The sequence below is a fragment of the Coturnix japonica genome, chromosome 1, assembly GCF_054131305.1.
Source record: "Coturnix japonica strain WE chromosome 1, WE-NBRP24, whole genome shotgun sequence".
Classification (NCBI taxonomy): Eukaryota; Metazoa; Chordata; class Aves; order Galliformes; family Phasianidae; genus Coturnix; species Coturnix japonica.
The window spans coordinates 71,811,523-71,835,029 of NC_140663.1; the positions used below are offsets into that span (position 1 = coordinate 71,811,523).

A 23,507-nucleotide genomic window follows, 5' to 3' on the forward strand; every position below is an offset into this window, starting at 1 on the left:
AAACGATTTCAGACAAAATAGTACACCCACCCCATTGATCCTTCTGAAAAGAATCAAGGAGAATATAAAACTAACGTGAGCGCTTATTATTTCTTTTTGAGCTCAACCCATTAGCAACAAAAATATGGCCAAGAAAACAGCAGAAAACAGATGTATTCTGCATCAGTAAGACTTCCAGTGTTCATGGTGTATGTCCTATTTCTAGCCAGCTTTATTTCTTGCTCACTCTTTTCTTCTTGTGTAGTGGTAGATGCAGCCAAAGAAACCTCTGCTTCCAAGCCAGTAAATAGATAACAATTAGCTTTGACCTCAGCTGGTTGGTGTATGCTGAGACTGAATCATTGCTTCTCCGTAAAATAAACAAAATGTTATTATTATATAGATAATATTATCATAATGATACTGTATACTCCTCTCATAGCTTCTCTCCAAGGATCCAAAACTACCTAATAATCATTAAGCCTCTGCACTCTTGGATGACAAATGGTTCTTTCCCACAATGTACAAGTGGGAGGATATAATGAACAGCTAATGCTTATGCCTCTAATTAAAAATAAAGCTTTCATGTTTTTCTTTGTAAATGTTTATTTAATTTCTGAAAAGTGAAATTGGGGGAAGTGTACTATTCCATTCCTGATTCTCTCCACCCCTTCAACTCTCTGAAGACTTTAAATAATAGCCTGTAAATCCAATTTCTGTGTCTGGAGGTTTGGTGCTAATAGCTCTGTCTGGAACATCAGTATCAAGGGACAGTAAGTGTCACAAAGGGATTTCTGAAGAGATACAAAAGATTCCCATAGTCTCAGAGAGAGATTAATTAGAGAGGAATATTATAAAATCATGTATTTTAGATTATCAGAGTCCCAGTACGACCACCAAGATTTACATAGTCACAGAAAAAAACAGATCCACACCTCCACATAACTTGCCTTGATCCTTTCTGTAGCAGAAATCATTGCTGGTTATTTCAGAACAAGATACACACTGAGCTGGGATAACTAATCTCCCACCTCAAGTCTCATCTCCAACTATTTTAAGTTGTTTAAGTACTAATGCAAAAGGACACATATCTAACAGTAAATTTCATCATTAATCCACTGTGCACTGTTTCATCTGTTTGATCAGGCTTAAGGATGGAGATGGGCAAGTGTTCCCAAACATACAGTTGTGCACATGTCAAGACCATCCAGATGAGGCAGCTGGAGCCAAAACATCAGGAATGATCTGCTGAAATCCAAAACAGAAGTTCAACTGTTCTTTTTCCTATTTCAGAGGTAAGCCATGTTTAACCCAGTTGTTCTTACCACGTTTGTCACTGTATCTTCTATCAAAAACTACCAGTTAGACACCACATGGTTCTTATTTAAGTATTTAGGTTGGATGTTAGGGGGAAGTTCTTTACTAGGAGAGTGGTGAGGTCCTGGAACAGGCTGCCCAGGGAGGTTGTGGATACCTCATCCCTGGAGGTGTTTAAGGCCTGGCTTGATGGGACCCTGGGCATCCTGATCTAAAGGGTGGCAACCCTGCCCATGGCAGTGGGGTTGGAACTGGGTGGCCTTTGACTTGCCTTTCAACCCAAGTCATTCTGTGATTCTGATTCTATAATTTATATTCAAATGTTTAATATATTCGTGTATTTAGAATCACGTAAAGCCTGCAGGGAAGCACAGAGTCTTTGCCTGCCTGTCCATCTGCTGTTTCTGAATTCGTCTTTGTTACTAAGACTATCAGCTGTGCTGAGTGTTCTGGGAGGGAGCCATGCTGGATAATGTTTGCATGATGCAAGCCCTGCAAAAACATGCAAATTATACTTTACATGCAGTTTTAAAACAACACATTTGCAAACATCAGGGTAAATTCCAAGCCTCATTTGCGAGAACACAGGTGTCAAGCCTGTACAGTTACATAGGTCCATCATCTATAGAAGTTCAGGTCTTGAGAGAGGTTTATGTTTAAACACTTTCTACTATTAACACATCAGACATAGATTTAAACAAACCAATCATTGCAGACAATCATGGCTATTGGAGAAGTGGCACTTGTCTGCAACACACAGTTTCTGCTTGGCCCTGACTTGGCTGAAAGGCCTGAACTGGGCCATCCTGTATACAGGCTAAGCGACTCAAACTTTAGACAACCATTACTTCATCATGAAGTGGATCTTCCTTTTTGACCTTAAACTGTACCACGTATTTGCAAAAAAATCTCAAACCCTTTCTCAATACAAATTTTATATATTTCCATAATTCAATTTAAATAATTTCTTTTTTTTTTTTCTTTCTGTCAAAACCAAGCCTTATTTCTTCTTCAGTATCATTGAAAACTCGACTCCCTTTTCCCTGTTCAGACAGGACTGTAAGAATCCATTGGTTTGTTCATGACCACTCCAAGACTGTCACACTGCTCTGCTCCCAGCTAAAGTCCCAGAAGCCAGGCATTTAAACGCAGGCTGAAAACACAATCTATACCTGCAAAGTGTGAACCTTCAAACATCCTGTGCCATGGGTCAGGTTACACAGCAAGAGGACTGAACCGATTTACCAGTACAAAGAAGGTGCGGCAGCAGGAAATTCAGGGGCTGAGTGAGAAAAATACTCAGGGCCAGAAGCCAGGAGGTTGATCCAAAAAGCACACAGGGCTTGAATTTTAGGAGGGAGTCACAATCCCTTTACTTCCCATCTACTTCCATGGTAATCTCAGTAGCTTCCAATTTACCTGTTTTCTGTGAATGCTTTATCAGGTGGTTAAAACGCTCTGTAGGAAATATATAATTCAGGGTCATATATTTGACAATCAGTTAACCAGACAAAATTAAGTGTTGCTTTGCTCTCCAAAGAGCATCAATTTGCCTAGAACTTGAAAAGCCTGACCTGGAGCCACTTTCGAAACAAGAGTTCCATCTTGTGTGTGAAAATGACCTTTGGATTTTAAAATTGGTTGGGATCTGCATTATCATGTGATGCTCATTAACACAGTATTCCTAGGGTAACATAATACTGGGCAGCCGTTGTTATAATTTTATATGTACATAAGCATCTTGAAGCATGCAAATTTTGGGGGACAAAGAGATCGCAGGATGGTTCATTTAATGGTCTGTAGAGGAACCCAAAATCTATTTTTCAGGCACTCAGGAAAAACAGAGGTAATTGGAGTTGGGATTAGACGTGTCATTTGGTATAGTTGTCATTTCTTTTTAAGGCTGAGGAAATACATATATTTTTATTTATAATCATTATATTTATAAGTTAAACTGTTTTATTACTTTAATAATAAAATATATAAATACCAGAAGGAAATGAATCTTGACACCGGTTCCAAGCCATACGTTAAACATTTAACAGAGGGGGGACTGTGCGCTGCAACAAACATTTAGCACTCTTTCTGACAAGAAATTTCTCCTAATATTCAACCTGAAGCCAACATGACAGCACTTACATTTAAACTGGGCAAAATATATAGGGAAAGCATAGAGGTCCCTTAGGTTTCTATGCTCATTTTCAATTTCTGTTGGTCGACAAAAGGGAAAGATGAGAGCCTTGAGTTATCTAGCTCTGACGCCAGCTGCATTATGTGTTCCCCTAATTGAGAGGCATGCATTCATCATCTATTTCCCCATCATGACATGAACTCTTGCTTACTTAATTCATATGAAGGGAAATGCGTATTGTTAGCTAGACACTAGCATTGCTATGCTACATGCTTTACCAAGAATTACGACTTTTTTTTCCTTCCTAGTTATTGTTTCTGTAGTGTTGCTAGAATAGCTCTAATAGTTGCTCTGCTTCTGAAGAATATGGCACACTAGTGGTTGAAGCACTATGGGCATATGTTAGCTAACAACAAGCTGAAGTAGAGACAAATTATTCAAAGCACAAAAGAAAATTAAGAGCAAAAATGCCAGTGGGAAAGAATCCCCCCAAAATTAAGCTTTTAAATGTTTTGCATGCTCGTGGAAAATTCTCCCTTTCATCTTTGGGCCTGGAAATTAGATGCTTTTAAAACTTGAATGCAAGTTACAATTAAAACCAAATTTAGATCAATAACATGAAGCATAATATGACTGTAAGTACCCCAAAACAGAGATCTGAAAATGATGGTTGTGTTCTTTCACATGTTGACAATCCTTGATGCAAAATGGAAACCTATTATGCTGTAATTAGAAATTTTTATAAGCTCTTCTAGATCTTTGGATGAAACACAGTATCTGGATGCCAAGCCATTGTTAGCTATTTGTACTGTCTGGAATTGCATGTTCAAATCCTGGCTCAGCCCAGACAAGCCTTACTTCTAAGGCAGCCATTTAAATGTGCCGTGATTTACTACAAGCAGAGCTCTCAAGCAAGGCCATATAGTGTAGAGTTGTTTTAAAAAGTGCCAATAAAAACAAAATCTTAATACTCTACATGCGTTGCATTCATTTCGTAATTTACAAGATGTTACTGTTTTTAATAGTCATCATTCCAAGCTTACTTTCCAGTCTACAAACTGTTAACAGTCTACAAAGAGCCATCAGAACAAATTGTACACTCTGTGTCACCTATGCTCTTCCATGTCCTCCATTTGTTGGCACAACTGTTGCTTAAAAGTCAGTAATTCTCTTGGCAATGCACATGAAAAGAGAGGATACACATCATTGCGTCAGCTCTGCCGGTTTTGCAATGTTAACATAGAACCACGGTGCCCAAGATTTGTTTTAGCCTTTGGCAACTGCAGCTACCACCTTGATAAATACAGGCAACAGATGTACTGAAGAAGAAAATGAGACTGTTACAAATCATTTCCAAGAATAAAATTTCACTTAAAAATTGCAAACACAAATGGTATCATAGCATTGATTATAGGGAAGATGATTTGGCAAAACCATAAAACTTTCAGGAAAAAATAAGTAATTTCAGAATAAAATCTTTAAATCACTTTCATGTAGTGGCATTGGAATAATGTTCTCCACAATAATAATCTTTGTTAGTGATTTATTTTCATGGGTTGTCATTCAGAGGACGGTTTGTCAGTACTCAAACCGTGGTTGTTTGTATTCTGTCTTGGGATCTTTTATGACATTTGCCAAGCACTGTCACCAAGATAAGGGTGACATCATCAAATGCGGCCATCAGCATCTCACTTTCCCCCCCTAGAATCATGGCAAGTAAGTGTTATCCCTCAGGGTCATTAACAGTGATAACAAGTAATACGTTTATCCCTACAAATAAGGTGCTGACACACAAAACAAGGAGCAGTTTATCAGAAGCCAGCATGTGGAATAGGAAAAGAACGACACCCTCACACAAACAGCAGATGAGGAGCACTCAGCCTCGCCATCCCTACTTTTACCTCAGTGACCCCATGCACTCCCACAGCCACAAAAGGGACAATGTTCTTTTCACATTTCCTGTGGGCAGGTGTGTAAGAGAGCATATAGTGCCAGCACCGGGCCTACCTCCCATCCCACTGCTTCATTTTGTTCTTCTAACTCTATCATTGCATGGAAATTATCCAACAAAGAGAATCACTGTAACTCATCTCCCCATTTGGTTCACCTATGACACTCAACAGTGTATATCAGTAATTCTGGTTGTATTGAACTCCTTCTGATTCAGAGCATTTTGTACCCAATTTGTTTTGCTCTTCCATCACAAAATTATTATTTGTCCTGACTGAAAACTTAAACTACATGAAAGCAACAGCAGTATCTACAGCAAAATAATCCCCAGAACTTACTCTGCTTCACTGTGGCTCTTTCCAATGAATGCTGATAGATCCTGACTGTGTGAGAAGTTCTGCCACAGAGCTACACATACATCAGTCATCAGAGCACAAGCTCAGTGAGAATAATTCATCTTTGTTGAACAAGAGTTGTATAGTCTAATTTGAGTCATTTTCCAATTAAAACTGAATACTTCTAGATCTCATGGTTATGGACCAAATCTTCAACACAGTGAAAGTACAGTGAAACAAACAGCAGTGAGGGATGCAGACACAGTCCAGAAGAAAGAAGGACCTGTGGGTATTAACAGTCAGGGATTAAAGCTCAGAGCCTCAGAGTTTCTTGAGGTGTTTGTTACCCACTTAAGGCACAGAAATTTTTACACCCTCAAAGTATCATTCAGGTACTACCTAGCTATGGGGGGCCAAGCCATCTCTGCATGTTAGTACACTGCCACTGTGCCTCCTGCTCCACTTCACAGAGAGGCTGCTCAGAACTCTCACCTGGAAGCTCCCAGGCAATATAATCAAAGTATGATCTCTGATCTAACTGTGGAGGAAGGAGGGCAAAGGCTTCTCCTTAAGATTAAGCAGAGCTTTCTGCTTGATGGCTGTTTCCAGGGGCTTAGGTATGCAAATGTCTGTGATAATGGACATGACTCAAAAGAGACCATTAAATGTGCAAATATTACATGTGCAAACATGGAAGCTGCAGTTTACCTTAGCTAGTTCTTACAATCACTCAACCTGATACTATCTTAGGAAGTAAAAGAAGCATAATCTGATAACGGTGTGTTTATTGAAGATTTAAATCCAAATAATATCAAGAATTTGTGCCTTTATCTATATATTAACACACTACTGTTGCTATTAATGTTTATGTCCTTATTACAATGCTTTAGACCTGAGTGTATCATACAGAATGTATTTAAAGGACATGGAGGTGCAACAGATGGAAACTATTTCTGTTGATTAGAAACCAATTCTATACCCTGTTTATCATTCTCTAACTGGATCTGGCCCCTTCAATCGCTGATTCATAAAACTGAAGAATTATATACATCTCCCTGCAATACGATAAAGGCTGTAGGCAGGCTGCCTGAAATGATAAATACAGGCAGCAGAAGATTTAGGATTACAGGTCGGTTTATAAATCTGCACTTTCTTCCTAGACTGAAGGCTACTGAATACAGGAAACTCATCAGCAGGTTTTGACATTCTAGCACTTGTGGAATATACCAGGTTTGCAAAATATATTAGTAGGAGGAAGCTTTTAACTCCGAGGATGGTTGCCCAGAGAGGTTGTGGATGCCCCATCCTTGGAGGTATTCAAGGCCTGGCTGTATGCAGCTGTGCACAGCCTGGTTGGTGATCCTGCACACAGCAGGAGGGTTGAAACTAGATTATCGTTGTGACCCTTTTCAACCCAGGCCATTCTATGATTCTACAATTCAATATGACTATGCAGAAACACACACAGTATTAGTGGGACCTAAATGTAATGCAGATTAGTTGTCCTTCGAGCAGATTCCTGTCTTTTGGATACAGAGTCTCCTAGAAGAATCTTCTTCCACTATTCAAAATACTTTCAAACCCCTTGTGTAGAAGCAGTGACATCTGAACAGCTGCCATAGTGCATGGCGTAGAGGCCTCTGCTTGGTACAGACTAGGTATAGATTAGTCAAATTCCTCCTCAAAGTCTAAGTGTAAAATGTTGTAAGATGTGAACAAATCAGAAGTTCCTAAGACACACCAATTATGTTCAAAATACTTTAAAATGCATGTAGCTAAATAGGTCACCTTGAAAAAGATGTGAATAAGAAGGCAATCCCTGCCACAAGCATCAACTGCTAAGAGACTCACTCACTCGGATGCTTACAGCTGCCCACACAGTGCCTTGTTAGAGCATCACAGAGATGTGCACCAAGCTGGCAGATGTCACATGTGACCTTCAGAATATCCTAGCCCTTCTGGGACACAGCAGCTGTGAGCTAGAGAGTGGACTGCTGCGCACCTGAAATGACACTGAGTATTTTTAAGGATCCTGAAACTTCAAGGGAAGAGGGAGGGGTGCTGATGAAACTGTCAACAAGCTCTGGGTCATCTCTAAGATGAATTTAGGCGAGGCTGAGTGAGCAACACATCTGCTACCTTGAGCTGTAGCCTCACTGGTGAACACCATCACCACCACAACTCTCTTTCTGCAGTACCTCTGTGGAGATTTTCTCCAGTGGATCATGTGAATGCAGCCATGAGTGGATGCTCCTGGAGATCTCCTCAGTTTGCTAAACTAAAACTCAGTATAAGAGGCACAGATCTGTTGCACGTTCCTTGAGTCAGATGCTGTTGTTTTCATCCCCTGCTGATGCTTCCAGTGGGTACCAGAGGAGCTAGGAGCAATGGGGCTGGAAGAAAAATCTCCATGACATGAAATGCCTCCAACAGCTTGTCTTCTGTGTGCTTTTTAGCACAGCCAGTTCTCAAACAAATCAACTTCATGAACAAACAAATGCTTAATGAATGGTGCCAGGTCACTGGTGAGTCAAAGGATGGAGAACCAGAAATGGGGGATGAACATCTCCTTGACAAGAACTGCTCCAAGATGAAAACAAAGCACAAAGAACAGAAAGCAGAAAACACACATTATGTGATATTTCTTGGAGAAAATGACTGCAGCTGTTAGTCTGCCTTGAGGAAATGATGACAGGAAATTAACAGACAAAACATCTTCCATCTCCTATTCCTAATCTGCCTGGAAATATTTCAGCACTTTATGACAAGGAGCAGCTCTCTTTCCCATTTGCAGAGCATACCAAGATAAGTATTCTGGTTTCTGACATGCTCTCCTAAGACAAGTTAATGATGACAGCATCAAGTCAGCAGCTCCACTGCTTGCAGAACCCAGCACAATGCTCTGAGAATCTTTATGGTGTTGGAGGGACTTGCAGACTGAAGGCTGGAAGCAAAGGGAGTTTTCCTGCAGCAGGAGTCATTTACTGTAACAGTTTAATGCTAGACTTTGCTTTGGGGTTGCTCCTGAATATTTCTTGTTAGTTACATATAAAGGAGCCTAAAGCACCTTATTTCTCAGGATTTTAACTCAAAATATCAAGTGCCCAAGTATGACATAATGAAGAAATAGAAGTGTTGGGCGTCAGATTCTTTCAAGTTAGAGCAAACCTTCTGTAGACCAGGAGGGGAGTCAACTCTTTGACAGGGTAGATAATAGCGGGACAAGGGGAAATGGATTTAAGCTGAAGGAGGGAAGATTTAGGTTGTATGTCAGGGGTAAGTTCTTTACCAAGAGAATAGTGAGCTACTGGAACAGGCTGCCCAGAGAGGTTGTGGATGCCCCGTCCCTGGAGGTGTTCAAGGCCAGGTTGGATGGGGCCCTGGGCAGCCTGGTCTTGTATTAAATGTGGAGGTCAGCAGCCCTGCCTGTGGCAGGGGGGTTGGAGATTCACGATCCTTGAGGTCCCTTCCAACCTGGCCATTCTATGATTCTGTTATAGTTTCTTTTCTTTTGTTCGAAATAGACTTTTTTTTTTTTTTTTTTTCTTCAGTTGTTCATGATAAACACTGAAATCAATGGTAAAGTTCTATGAATTGTTGTATATTTGGATTGCTCATAATGCAGCTGGTGCATCTGTTAACCATCTCTTAATTGTCATATATTGCTGTTTTCGAGTAGTAAGAATAATCAGAAATGTTTATCAATAATCTGAATAATATACTAAAATTTACACATACTGTAATTTAAGGAAGCACTGTAGAGAATTTATTATTACTTACTACAGGCTATTTAACACGTTACTACTGTATTAAGCTGAAATAACTGTTTCCAGCTGCTGGCTACTCAGAACAGTCTCAGAAGTAATCAATTTGTGTACACTATTATACAAATCATGCCTATAAAGGAATTCCTGCAGACAGAAGCAGAGATACTGAACTACTTTCAACAGATGGCAACACTTCAACTGCAATGAGCAGCGTATTGAGATAACTCATCTACTGTTTTGGTGGTGAGATGCCTCTTAGCAGATTGATTTTCAGCATCTATCTCAGGACTATCAGTATACCCTCCTAGAGGGCTCATAGCTATGAAGAAGACTGAGTTCTGTTCCATGCTTGTCCACAGGCTGCACAATAAATTCAAGACTACACAGTCCCCTCCTTCCACCGATCTCCCACAGATGCCAAAAGGAAGCTTGTACAGAGATCAAAGGAAGAATCTGGGCTCTGTGTAGTAAAATAAAACTTTCAGTTGTTTTTTCTTACATCACATTCAGAACTGGTCACTGGAAAGTGTTTCTTTTGCTAGAATTGCTGCCACTCTTGCTCCTATTTCTTTTTCCTTCCCCATTCTTCCTTTTTTATTCTGGTTTCTTTTCCTTCTCTTTATAGCTGTCACCACGAATTCCTGTTCCCAGTCCAATATTGGGTGTTGAAATGGTTGTTAGTGTGCTAAGTGCCACCATAAACACAAATACCTGCACTCTAGAAGTTTTGGAGAGCAATGGTTCAAACCCACCTCCAGAGTTAGGACACAGCACAACAGTCCTAACTCTCTGCACAAGAGAGCTATACCCACCATTTCACAGTTGTCCCCTGCCCCAACCACGTTTGTCAAAAAGCAAAGATAAGAACCCAGGCATTTACTAGATGCTGTCCCATATCGTACATTTACCCAGGTGCTCAGGATGTTGTTCAATGAACTGTTCAGTAGTAGTGCAAGACACTGTGTGCAGGGTAGGCTAATATGTCAATGCCAGTGCCTCCAGGCTAACTACAGGTGATTAGAAAGTACCACCTTACGTAGCAGGAGATTTTCCCTCCATTTCCAAACTGGACTTTGAATCATAGAATTACACAGGTTGGAAAAGACCTTGAAGATCATCAAGTCCAACTGCAGCATAAACCATAGTACCCTAACTCTAACTGTATGAAATGCTGCCCTTAATCCCACTTTTAAAACAGGAAAACAGAAAGGAAATGGTTTGCCCAAGGTCAGTGTCCAAGTCCAGCCCATCTTCTGGAATCATCTTTAGAATGAAGTCACTGGACTGTATGGCACTCACTTGTGTTCTGCATACACATGAGGAGACTACAATCTCCCATGTTCAGTAAGCAGAGCAGTTCAGCTGCCCTGACTTTCTCACCTGAATAAAACCTGCAGTCAAGAGCAAGTAGCCCTTATACCTCAAAAGAGATGGTTTCGATACTAAAGCTACCACTCTGCCAGTGGCCTCCTCAGTCTGCCTGAGTGTCAGTAATGCTCCTATGGTCCTTGGCATAAATGAATGCAGGTAACACATTCCTCACTCTTGCAGTTAATAAGTGACCAAAAAAGCCTATCAACTTATGCAGAAGAGTTTATTTGCAACCACCAGAACCCATGCAGATGCAATGGGAGTTTACTGCCAAGCTCCCATTGTCTCACTTGACATTTTTGCTTCTGACAAGGTAATCTAGTATCAAGGAAGCACTGCTCTTTGAGAATGGTGGAAAGAACATTAGACTGATAAACCTGGGATCTTCCATTCAGTCTTGAAGTTTGGCAAGGGTACCAACTGTACAGCCTTCTCTGTAATTATTGTTCTACTGCTGCTTTGAGAACAACGTCCATTTTTTGCCCGGATGCTACCTATTCCACCAGTGACCTCTGAGAAATTATGGCTAAGCCAGTTTGGTCTGATGAGATCAGACACACACAGGCACAAGGTAAGGATCAGACTGGTAAATATGTAGGAGAATCCAAATGTTCCATCTGAATAGCCATCAGGTCCCTACATCATGACTCAATAAAACTTGGCAAAAATACTATTAACAATCATTCTGATCACATTACTTCTCACAGACAGAAGAAATGCATTGATCCAGACATCGTAACACTGGGGTCAGTGACCAAACCCCAGTGAATTCACTGAGAACTGAGATGAATCTTGTCTCCAGGGCTGGAACTTGCATTTCTTGTTGAAATGAGAGCTCAGTTCTGCAGAGTGGTGAGGCAAGAAAGGTAGGACAGAAAAGGAAAGGAATCCGCAGCTGCCCAGCCCCACCCTACATCAAGAACAGGAGATGAGGGCTCTGACTTCCACTATTAGCATAAACGTTCTCAGGGGCACTACCCTGCCTGGGAAATGGCCTTAGCAATGCCTCACTAATATTCCCCTGACCTCGCCCCTCCCAGCACATCTTCTGTACGTGTACACCAGCTGGTGAAACTCGAGTAGGAGGCAAAAAAGTGCTGCCTGTGATGGAGCCAAGGCCCAAAGGGGAAACCAGGGATGGATGCAGACACAGAGCCCTCCTCCTGCACAGCTATGACTGAGCTATGGCGGTGGAAGTAGGGTCACTTGTGCTGTCTCCCCTGCTCCTCTGAGCCCAGTCTGGGCTGCCCAGAAGGGGTAATTCTAGTCCACACTGCACAGAAAGAAGACAAAGATTGCTTTGGAAAGGCAGAATCTGACAGTGAGCAGGAGATCCGCACAAATAGTAAGAAAAACATCAGTAAAAATGAAAACACTTCAAACAATTGCACGTATCAAAGTTCTAAAGATCATATCCTGTATCCACAAAAGAAGTACAAATGAAGGTGTTTGGGAATGACTTGTTAGCTTTAGGAAGATCTCTTCAGCCATAGAGTAACATTTGTTTTGCCGAGTGTTAGGTGGTCCCCAAACAAGCCCTACAAATCGGTATTGCTGTAAGCTGTTTTCTAGCAGGTCCACTGGAGGTGACATTTTCCCAGCACGTGTGATTTCAGTAAAGCAACCTGTTGCTATTTCCAGTTTTGTTATGAATTGCTGTTCTTCACTATTATTTCTAGATAACTTCAGCCAGAGAAAACACCTCTGAGCTCTATGGGAACTTCTCCCTTTCCCTGATCCTAGATGTATGGGATAGCCACCCTGCCCCAGATTTGGGGAGGGGAGGCGTTGGAGCCCCTCAATGCAGTTCCGTCTGCCTCTGGCACGGCCGAACTCAGCCCGAAAACCCCTCGCTGCCCCGTCGCACCCACCCCGCACCCCAAAGCCAAACCCCGAGCCGCGCTGTTGCCCCCCCCCCCCCGGCCTGGGCGCGGAACCCCGCCGCCTGCAGCCCCCGCAGCTGCGTCCCGATCCTTCCCCGTGCTTCTCCGGCCCCCAGGCAGGGCGGGCTGCCCTGGCGGCCCCGCTGCCCCCCGTCACCTTCCTGCCCCGCTCCACTCTCACCTCGTCCCGCCGCCGGGGCCGCTCCTGCCGCCACCAGCTCTTGCCCTTACTCCGGCGCTGGGCAGGGCGGCGGCAGCATCCCCCGCCGGCCCCCCAGCTGCCGCGGCGGCACTTGCAGCCTCACGGGAACCGGTGGCGAGAGGGGAGGAGGTGCGGGGGGGAGAGAAACCCCTGGCCAGGGCCCCGTCCCAGCCCTCCCCGCCGCCTCCGGCACCCGGGCCCGCTTTCACGGGTGGCGCAGGCGGGGCGGGCGACGGGGATCCGCCCGGGAGCACCCCGCTCCGAGGCACGGAGCGCGGCCGGGCACCGCGCACAGCGAGCGGCGAGCCGGGCTCCTCAGCGCTGCTCCGCCGAGAGTTTGGCGACGGGGCCGAGCGGAGCGGAGCAGCGATGAACCGGCTGCTGACTTTGCGCCGCGCAGCTCCCGGTGCTCCGCGGGTACCCCCGGTTCGGAAGTGCGCGGCGGGACGTTGCGGTGGGGAAGGAGACCATCAGCCGCTCCTTTTGCCGCACCAGGGAAATGGGGTCGGCTGCCAGTTTGCACGGAAAACCTCCTTCCAGCTTTCTGCTGTGCGTTGTTCCCCGCTACCTGAACCTGATGCGGTACAGAAGGTGCCGGAGAGCTGTAGTCCCGAAGCAGACAGTCCTCGGCTCTGCCAGTGCCGTGATGTGTGGTGGTGCACACGCGTGTAACTGCACATTTTCTTTGTTCATGTGAACGAGCGATATATTTGGATCTTAAGAAAAGGAAATACAGGAAAATAAACAGTATTTACTAGCACTTTTACATTACTTTTCACATCCAAAGGTCAACAGTGATTGAGACCAACTTTGTCTTTTGGGATGTTCATGCAGTTTACATCTGAAGCTCATCTCTCAAGCTTACACCTGAAGCTTATCTCTAAGTGCTAGAGCAGGAAATCTTGGTGCATATAGCTCTTTACTCACATCCTGGAGCCATTCTGCATCCCAGTCCCACTGGTCTGGATATATTCCAAGAGCATTAATTTTTTGTTGAGATAATAGCAACAAAAATGTTGTTCCAGTCTCAATGTAAAGATGAGAGCGCATGGTATTTCTCACCCCAAAGAGGTGCCAGGAGACCTTCACTTCTAGAAGGAGGTTTCCAAGGCCCAGCTGTAGTAAATGGCTGGTCCTTTTTCAAAGGCTCTTCTCTGGTTGTTGAGAACCTGGAGGAGAAGAGGAAGTTGGTTACTGGGAGTAAATGCCTAGATTTAGTTATGTGGCAGAGACAGAAATGATGGAAGAAAACAAAAATCTTTACAATGGGAAAGGATCCAGGCCAGATGTCACTGAATAACTGTGGTACCTGTCTGAACTTCATCCACAAAATCTGCCAGTCAAATATTGTATTTGCTACTGCAGCAACCCCACTTAGCCAATGGTGGAGTATCTAAGACACAGTTATATCAAATAGCAAGCAAGATTAAAGGTTTTATTTTTTGATTACTTGATTGCAGCTCCCCGTTATCTGCCATTTTGGTATTTAGTGATTGCTTTTTTCCCTACAATAGTAGCAACAGAGCAAAAACTGCATTCACCATGAGAATGGAGAGGCAGCTAGACAAGCCCAGAGGGTCCTAACACTGGATAATTCACTGCTTCCAAGAGCTTAGCTACACAAGGTAAAGATTTGTGTTCACATCTCCCACTCAGCAAGTAAATAGCCCAAGCAACCAACCACATGAAATTCCAGAGGAACAATTCTCCATGTTGTCTTTCGAAACCCATACTGCCCTTTGTTCTGCTCCACGTGGCTTCATTTATTCTGAAATTAGGTGAGAGAAAAAGGAAGAATAAGTTCCTTAGACACAGGAAACACTACTGTTTTCAGCCTGGTGTTCATGAGAGTGAATCGTCTTTTTGACATTACCAGTCTTGGAAAAGCCAAGAAGGATTTATTTGGAACAGCAGATCTAAGAGAAAAGCAGAGGCTGCATGAGATCCAGTTGATTTGATCATGTTTACTGCACGATGGTCCTCAGGGTTTGGTCTCAAAGGCTGCTCTACTGTCAAACAAGTTTGTCAATTGTGGAAATACACCTGTGGTGTTGGTTGGGATATCTTTGAGGGAACAACAAGGGTTGTCTCAAAGAACATGGAGAGTATTTCCTCATTTTGTTTGATTAAAGGGCTGGTCAGACCTCCCACTGTACATCATCAGAGGCCCGGGCTTTTTAGCAACTCAGAGACAAAGTGTGTTGGGAAAGAGGTGAGCAGCTGCTGTAAAGAATGGCTAGAGGAGATGGCTTGTGGCAGCATCTGTAGTCACTTAGGCTTATCTGTGGAGACATGGGGAGTGGGGAGGTCATGTGTACAAATGTACAGGACAGCTGCCAGCTTACAAGGCAGAGTACTGAGGGGTGCTCTTATACAACAAAGAATATATATATTTTGTTCTTATGTTGCTGGTCCCCAGTAGGTGTGAATGAGCTATGAATGCTGTATGGTAAGGTGTAAAGTCAGATGGGTTAGCTGGAATATCTGATTTTCATTCTGCTAAAGCTTGTAGAGGATGCAGCTGTTATTTGTCAAATGGATTCTTAATGTGTAGCTGTAACTTGAACCAATTGTCTGAAAAGCTGAAGTCTGAATTGGAGCCACACTATCCATGGTTGAGCCTTGTGACCAGTGCCTGGTGTGCTGAAGAGTATTATACATACAAAGCCTAAAACAGGCTCCAGTTTATTTTGTTCTCTTATACATGTTCAGGGAAGTACGGGATAGGAAGAATGACCATGTCTGCCTCATCTTCTTGTATTGTTTTCAGTGCTAATAGAAGAAGCTGGACTGATAGTTTGGAGATAGCACTGTGAACACCAACAACCCAGAAGAATGGGGTCGTCCATTGAACAAGCAGAACACCAAAGGGAAGGCATGCTCCTGGATCTGTCTGCCCCAGAGCATTCCTCATCTTTGGTTTTCACGGGAGAAAAGGATTTATTCAAGCCTTTCTCTCTGTTGAGAATGAATGATGGGTACTTAGAAGGAACATGTGCAAACTGAGATTAGTCTGGAGTTCAGAGAAATTTTGAGCTATTGGGTTGTGAAGAACATGTTAGAGAGGGGCTGGGACTAGTAGAGCAGTGTGAAGCTGACATACTTTGGCTGTGTCAGTGTGCCTGTATCACTGTCTAGTGGCTGTCCCATGAAACACAAGCCCCCTCGCTGCAGATAGACTTAATGGATGCACCACGTGCTCAAATAACGAGTTCTGTGTTTTTCAAGTGAAAATTCTTCTCCTGCTGAGGATGATGAAGTCTGTGTATCTGCAAACACGTAACTCTTGGAAGACAGATGATGTTGTTTTGGTCAGTACAGGAATGAAGAAAGGAATTGGCATTTGGTGCAGTTTCCTCTGGATAAGTAAATGCTGAAAGGACTAGATTGGTATTACACTACCCAAAATGAAATCTACTGGTCCAGCTAGGGATGAAATATAAACAAGGCAAAATGTGAATTAAAAGTTGCTAGAGTGAGATAAAAACTGGATAAAATCAGCAGCTCTGTGGACTGAGGACAATCCAACAACAACTCCAGCCCAGCTCCATAAATGTTATTGAACAAGTCTCATGAAGGTGTGTCCTATGTGAATTAGCCTTAAACAAAGAGGGCTAAAAATCGTAAGCCTGTTCCTTCTTCTTCCCTGCTGTCTTGGTTTAAAAAGTTGAAAAGTCATGATTAAGTTGGCTGAATTTGTTATTTAATATGTTTTATTTAGTTTGTATCTGTGATTTTTAAAATATTTATCATATTTCTAAATAATGGTGACTGTTTTCATAGAAATTGGAGATGGAAGAGACCCAGTAAGTTCATAGCCAGTCCATCTCCCCTGCTGCCACGCAGAATTACTCTGCACGTACATTTTCCAGGACCACTTTCAAACTCATTTTGAAATGTTGGAGGAGTGGGGATATCTGCGTTCCTCGTGCACAGATCTGGAAATAACTGGTGATGCCCGCTCTCATCTTTTCTTTGCTGCTTTCCCTCTTCATGCTCTTTGTTCTCATATTCCTTTCTCAGGGCAGGGCTACTCCGCCAGATAAAAGCAGCCTAAGCAATATCATTTGAGCAGTTATTTGTTGAGCAACCTTGGAATAGCCTGCCCTGGGGAGTATGAAAAAAGAAAACAAAAACTCCAAGGTATTTGCTGAATACCAAAGCAGAAGCACACGGAGAGCATTACCCCTCTATTAATCCCATCCAAGCAGAGTTTTCTGAAGATCTTATATTGCTGTAACTTTTCTAAAACAAATTTTGTATTAAAAATGTGCTTTATAACTGGTGCACTCCTCTTGTTTATCATTCAGTGCTTGCATTTTTTTGATCTATATGTCACATTTGGCCTACTGGGGGCAGCTTAGTGAGCTAGCTGTTTTCCTTCATGACAGGGTCATCTTGTGCTTCAGGAGCTAGTCATGTACGAAACAACAGTTTCATGTCCACATTTTATGATTGCAAGGAAAACTTTCCAGGTGCAAATTAGTCAAGTGGGTGCAGTAATATCTGCCCAGAAAATAAAAATTCTGAGAGGTAGGACTTGTTTTCCACATTTCACCTCCAGAGCAACTATTTAGAAATCCCTTTGGTGAACAGTATTTCTGTTTGCTCTTAAATGAAAAGAGACACTTAGCATTAAAAGACAGGCCAACGAAGACAAAGCTTTCCCACGTTTGTACACTGATCTGAAGGCTACATTTAGTAGGGCTTGGCCTACTGCTTTTTCTTTCCAGGCTCCTCCTACATGTTCTTTATTTCCTCAGTCTTTTTTTGACTGCCCAGTCATTTGTCTGAGACTGAAGCAGTCACCCCAATGTGATAGTGACCAATAAGTCCACAGGTCTGTAAAATGTTATAACCTTTGTGCTAGCCTGCAATTACTGAAAGTGTAGTGTTGGGATGGAGAATTATCACATCTAACTTCAAAGGAGGCTTCCAAATATCCCTTCAGCATTGACTACCCAGGAAAAAGTTGTATGTTAGGATTAAAAACAAACGTGCAACTACACTGAAATTAGAAGATTTTGAAATTACTGCTGGATAGTTTAAGAATGTAGTGTTCTTTGTGCCGTGTTCCTCCAATGATTTATAGGAGGGATGCTCCAAAAGTTTACTTTAGTATGCTGGCCCATGATGTCAGAAGTGGATGTTGGTGATATAATAGTAGAGAAAATGTGTAGCTATATAAAAAAAAAGAAAGAAAAAAAAAGAAAAGTGTTTGATAGCTGAAAATTTGCTCTATCAAATAAAGTTATCGTGCTCTTTGTATCTGTTGTAGTTTCCACAGAAATAAAAAAGAAGGCATTACTTTTGGAGCGACCTACGTAGAACTCCTTTTGGGGTACTTATATGTACGCATTCAAAACTTTCAGTCAAAATTGAACCCTAAGTGCTCATTTACTGAGAAGATGCCTCCTGACCTTCCCTTAGTTTCTGATCTTCCTGATCTCCTGACTCATTTCTGTTAAGAGAGCACGTCTCTAAAGTGCTGTACTTTCCAGCAGATCTCTAGCCAGGCTTACTCTTCAGGATTCTTCTCCCAGCTTCCTTCTCTTGTAACTTCTGTTCCATCATCATTTTGTACACAGGGTCTGCACCAAAACAATAGTATTTCAGAAAATTTACACTCTGAAAAATGAACAGCAATGAAAAGGAGAATCTTAATTAGCTCACAAGTTAAAAAAGAATAATAATTAAAATGCTGATTATTTAAAGTGTGTATTCTTTTTATATAATTGCAAGTATGAACAGATGTTGACAGATTGTCTTGGGTGTGGTAAGGTTTTGTGTTTGGTTTTGGTCACTTCAGGTATTATCTGTCTGGGTAAACATTAACTGAGAGATGGATCTTAAATACGGCTGCTATCGTGGTTAATTATTTATGATGATTAAGGTTAATAGCTACTTTTTCCTACAATCTTTTTAAGTGAATGTTTTTACTGTAGAAAAAGTTGAATGCTAATGCACTCTTCTATATAAATTACAGATATCTACCTTTCTACAGAATAGCTGATGTCTACTGTTGTTCTCTAATGTCGATAGTCAGATGAAGAACTGTCAGAGCAAACTGTGATCTGAAATGCCGATCTTTTAAGATATTCAACATATAACATGCAACAGAAGGTTTCTGAAATGAAAAGGCACCCTCACAAGATCCGAACAACCCCCAGGGGGTGCTTGTCTCAGTGTACCAGAGAGGGAACATAGAGCGCTTTTGCTCTTAATTAAGGTACATTCAATGAGGACATTAACATTTAGTTGAAAAAATAGTAAAAACAGGATTAATTTAGTTCTCAGTACCTTTTTCGATTCACAAAGAATGCCATCAGTCCTACCTTAGTACTTTCACTCATGTGAGAGTCCAATCTCTTCAGCTGTTCTTGGATTATTCAAGATAAGAAATCCACATACAATGCCATTTGAGCATGTATTCACTATGGTGTATTCCTGAACTGCTATAAAAGCAACTGGAAATCTCAATAGGTATATAGATGAACAACAGGTTCACATGAGCAATGCTACACAGAAAACTGGGCATCTTGTGCCTTTGTATTTACATGACTAATACATAGATGGAATGGTGCTTCGAATAGGAGTGTTCTCACTTTAAGACAGATGGCCCCAAAACTTCAGATGAATAAGAAAAAGGACAAAAGAATCACCAAAGGTTTTGAAAAAATGGCTCATTGGAAATTTGAAAGAAACAGATTAGTTTATTAAAAAGGTAAGTGTGAGCTGATCACAGAATCAGAGGACTATAGACTCATAGTCACTCTGCTGCCATTCCCTTCTGCTCCTGCTCTCCCCTGCATTTTTACCATGGACCAATGAACGACGTGTGATGGGATGCTGCTGCATCCAGGTGGTGACTATCCTTGCTTTACTCAAATCTTGCTTTTTTCCTACTTTTCCTATTGCCCATTTTCCCATCCCCATCACCCTAATTCTACTCTCCCTTCTCCATCCTCTCAGCTGATTATTATTTCTAATAAACTGGTTGAACCAACATTTGAACTGTTGTTTCTTAATCTCACGCCGGGTATAATATATCAAAAGAACATTGCCTCCCTCCTATAAACTGGAGCAAGACAAGCACAGAGTATCTAAACTCATTTGTTTGGTGTTCCAAGCTAGCCAAAAAGAGATAAGTGCGCTCTTGACTCCTCAGAAATGCACAGTCACAGATATCCATTAGCTTGTGTTTATCAACAAGTACCTAAAAGGAGAAAAATATGGCATTTATTGGAATTTGAATTTAAACCGATTCAAACTTAAAAACAAGTGAATTTTATTAATATTGTTGGTGAACTGCAGTCAGAAAAAAATATCAACAACTGCTGGTACAATCTCCTGCAATAAAAAAAATCTTTTCAATTCAAATCTACATTTGATTATTTTTATCCTTGACTTTATTTATTTACTTGATAGCCAGAACATTTATTCCAAACCCAACATTCTCTATTACAGACGAGGTCAAAATACTCATTTGCAATTCTTTCTCCTGTCTTTATAATCTCCCACCCTCTGAATTTATGTCTTTATTACAGTACTGTTTGATCATCAGTCTTAATTAAGTTCTCATTAACCACCTCTCTTTTCCGGTGACAAGGCCACACAAATGGTTCAGTCATTATGGAATAAATCTGTTCGTTAATGAAAGGAAATAATTAATCTTGTCTTTGTGCCACAGCTACTAATGGGATGATATAGTATTTGTAATGTGCATAAGAAAGTACATTCTGTTTTTTTGTTAAAACATTGAATATAATTTTAAATGTTGTAACGATAATGCAACTACATTTTGTTACATAATTCTCTGCCCTTGCTATCATTTAAACTATACTTCTTGCCCAGAGCGAGTCTTCAGGTTTTTATAGAAAAGAATACAGAATTTTTGGAGTGTTTTTTAAATACTCAGTTTTCACTCAGTGTTTACATCTGAGAGGTGAGTGAAGAACATTATCACATTTAGCTATACATTCTACCAGATGTTTTTTTCTGCATCAATCTTGTTAGTATCTATGACAAAATGTCCCAATTAAGGAAGTATTTGTCTTCTTGTAAAGTTCTTTTCTTCAAAGACCAACTTAGTTTTGCCTCTTTTTGCAAATAGAATTCAACATATTTGAATTAATATCCATATTCAGTATTGTTGAGATTAGTTTAGGCCAGTTATGAGTAACTTCACAAAGTCTCTCTGCTGATAGGCAGTGGTTTATCAGGGAGACCTTTAGCGCTGGATATTTGAAAACCGTTTTCCATCTTACCAACTGTGACTTGGTCTGCTGTTGGTAGGATTTTGTTTACCTCATCTGTTAGTGACTGGACAGTTTAACTTATCGATTAACTCACTTTAAGTGAGTTAACTCATTTCTCTGCTTGATATCTGATTTGACAAGTAGGTCACTACTGAAATTGTGTAAGGGTTAACCCCTTAAATAAGGGTTAAAATATACCTATTATTATGACACAAATCATTCCGGATGTTTAACAGAGAAAAAGAGCCAGACAGGATACACAGATTAGTATTATGTATCACCAAGCATTCTGGTCTATTCCTTTTGTGGCCAAAAAGTATAGTATACCAGACTTATCTGCATCAGTGTCTGTAGCTAAGACTGCGGCTTCAAAATCATCCCAGTAAAGTTGCAAAAGTAAGACATTCTTACTTTTTCTCCATTGGCCCCAAACACTCAACCACATTCCCATTCTCTCTTTTTTGGTGTTCGAGTAAGTTGTGGGGATAGACAAGGAACTGGTGAGTTCATCTGAATAAAGAAGTCCGATTAAGTTATTTTAAAAAATTATTATTATTATTATTATTATTATTATTATTATTATTATTATTATTATTATTATTATTATTATTATTATTTCATGTATTTTAATCCTGTTCCCTGTACAGCTAGCCCTTGCTTAGCAGTTCTGAGAAAGCTTCTGTAAGGGCCTTTTAGTTTGAAAGGCTCCTACTTGTTGTATAATTAAGTTTCAATCAGACATAAATTCATGTGTTCAGTTCTCAGTGCTCACCTTGGATTTCTAGGAATTTGGTTAAAAATACTGATCGAAAAGCAATTATAATTTAGTTATTTATTACACACTTTCAACCCTGAAAGTGCAGCAAACAATTTACGCTTATTTGTTATAACAAAGGGTCAGCAATCAGTATCATCACTTGTTTTCTGAAATGGGATGACTGAATAACACTACTCAGAGACTATATCACACTTAGTATTTTGGAGTCTTAATATTATAATTCCACTTTTTTTTTACTACTGATCATTGGATCGGTAGCTGCTACCACTACTGCTTTCACCATTCACCTTCTCTTCTAAACTTTTATCACTACATTTGTGTTGTCTTGTTTACTTTCCTAAGTAGCACTTGCTACCCTCAGAAAGTATTTTAGCTATTAATTTTTTAACTTATTATTAACTTATTTAACTTATTATGTCATTAAGGAGGGACTAGACAGACTTTTCCCTTTGAAGAAAAAGATGGCTGAGGGATGTTATCATAAAGGTCTACATAATCATGAATGGTGTGGAAAAAGCAAATAAGGAATTTGTAACTTCCCATAAAACAAGAGGATTGGGAAGCAAGAGAGGTTATACAGAGAAGTAATGAACAAACGAAATGGTGGAGTGCCTTTTCAACACACATCATGGAGTGTGGTGGCAAAGGATGTCACAGGGGCCAAAACTGAGAATGGATTCAAAATGGGACTGCACAATCTCTGAGAAGAAAACTCAACAAAGGACTGATCTGGACTGTGAGGAGGACTTGAATTGGTGGAAAGAATGGAATAACATTTGGACTATTCTCATTTGCCTTCCCCAAACATTTCTCACTGGCTTATAGAGATAGTATGCTGCCTTCTTAAGTGGGCCTATAACACAGCTGACCATGGGTGTTTGGGATGGGGGAGAGAAAGGTAGATGAGTGGAAAGTAGAGTGCATGAGGACATGAGGCCAGCTGATCAGTAAGAAAGTTCCGACTTCTAGCTGATTTCCTGTTCCTGTTCCTGTCTCTAGTTGACTTGACCTGGGAAGAGAGACAGTGAGGATCTTCTCCTCTCCTCACCTTGTATTTTCAAGGGACTCTGAAGTTTTCACAGTATGAAGCTGCTCTTTCATCTTATTTCTTGGGTCTTTATTCCCTTTATGTCCATTTAGCTTGGGCAAATGGTCGGCTTTTTTCAGACTTCAAAATATGATCACCATACAGGTGCATATGTAACAAGCTCATAGCCATCTCTATTCCTATTCAAGCCTCTTTCACAACTTTTATAGCTCCACAACATTCCCTACATCACATACTAAAATCATAGATTCACAGTATCATTTAGGTTGAAAAAGACTCTTAAGATTACCAAATCTAACCACCAGTCACCACTAAATCATGTTCATAAGTGACATGTCTACACATCTCTTAAATACCTTCAGGTATGTGGATTCTATCATTACCTTGGGCTGTGTGTTCCAATGCCTATCTTTACATTCCATGAAAAAAATTCTGCCTCATATCCAATCTAAATTTCCCTTGGCAGAACTCGAGGCTGTTGCCTTGTA

At 41.1% G+C, this 23,507-nt stretch overlaps 1 protein-coding gene across 1 annotated transcript in view; it reads right to left on the minus strand.

The window, feature by feature from the left end:
- CASR (calcium sensing receptor) overlaps positions 1-13,312 on the minus strand; it is a 60,289-nt gene extending 46,977 nt beyond the window's left edge. Inside the window, exon 1 of the mRNA XM_015873473.3 lies at positions 12,915-13,312. The gene's annotated coding sequence lies outside the window, so the exon portion shown is untranslated. The remainder of the gene's footprint in view (positions 1-12,914) is intronic.
- Between the last annotated feature and the right edge of the window lie 10,195 nt (positions 13,313-23,507).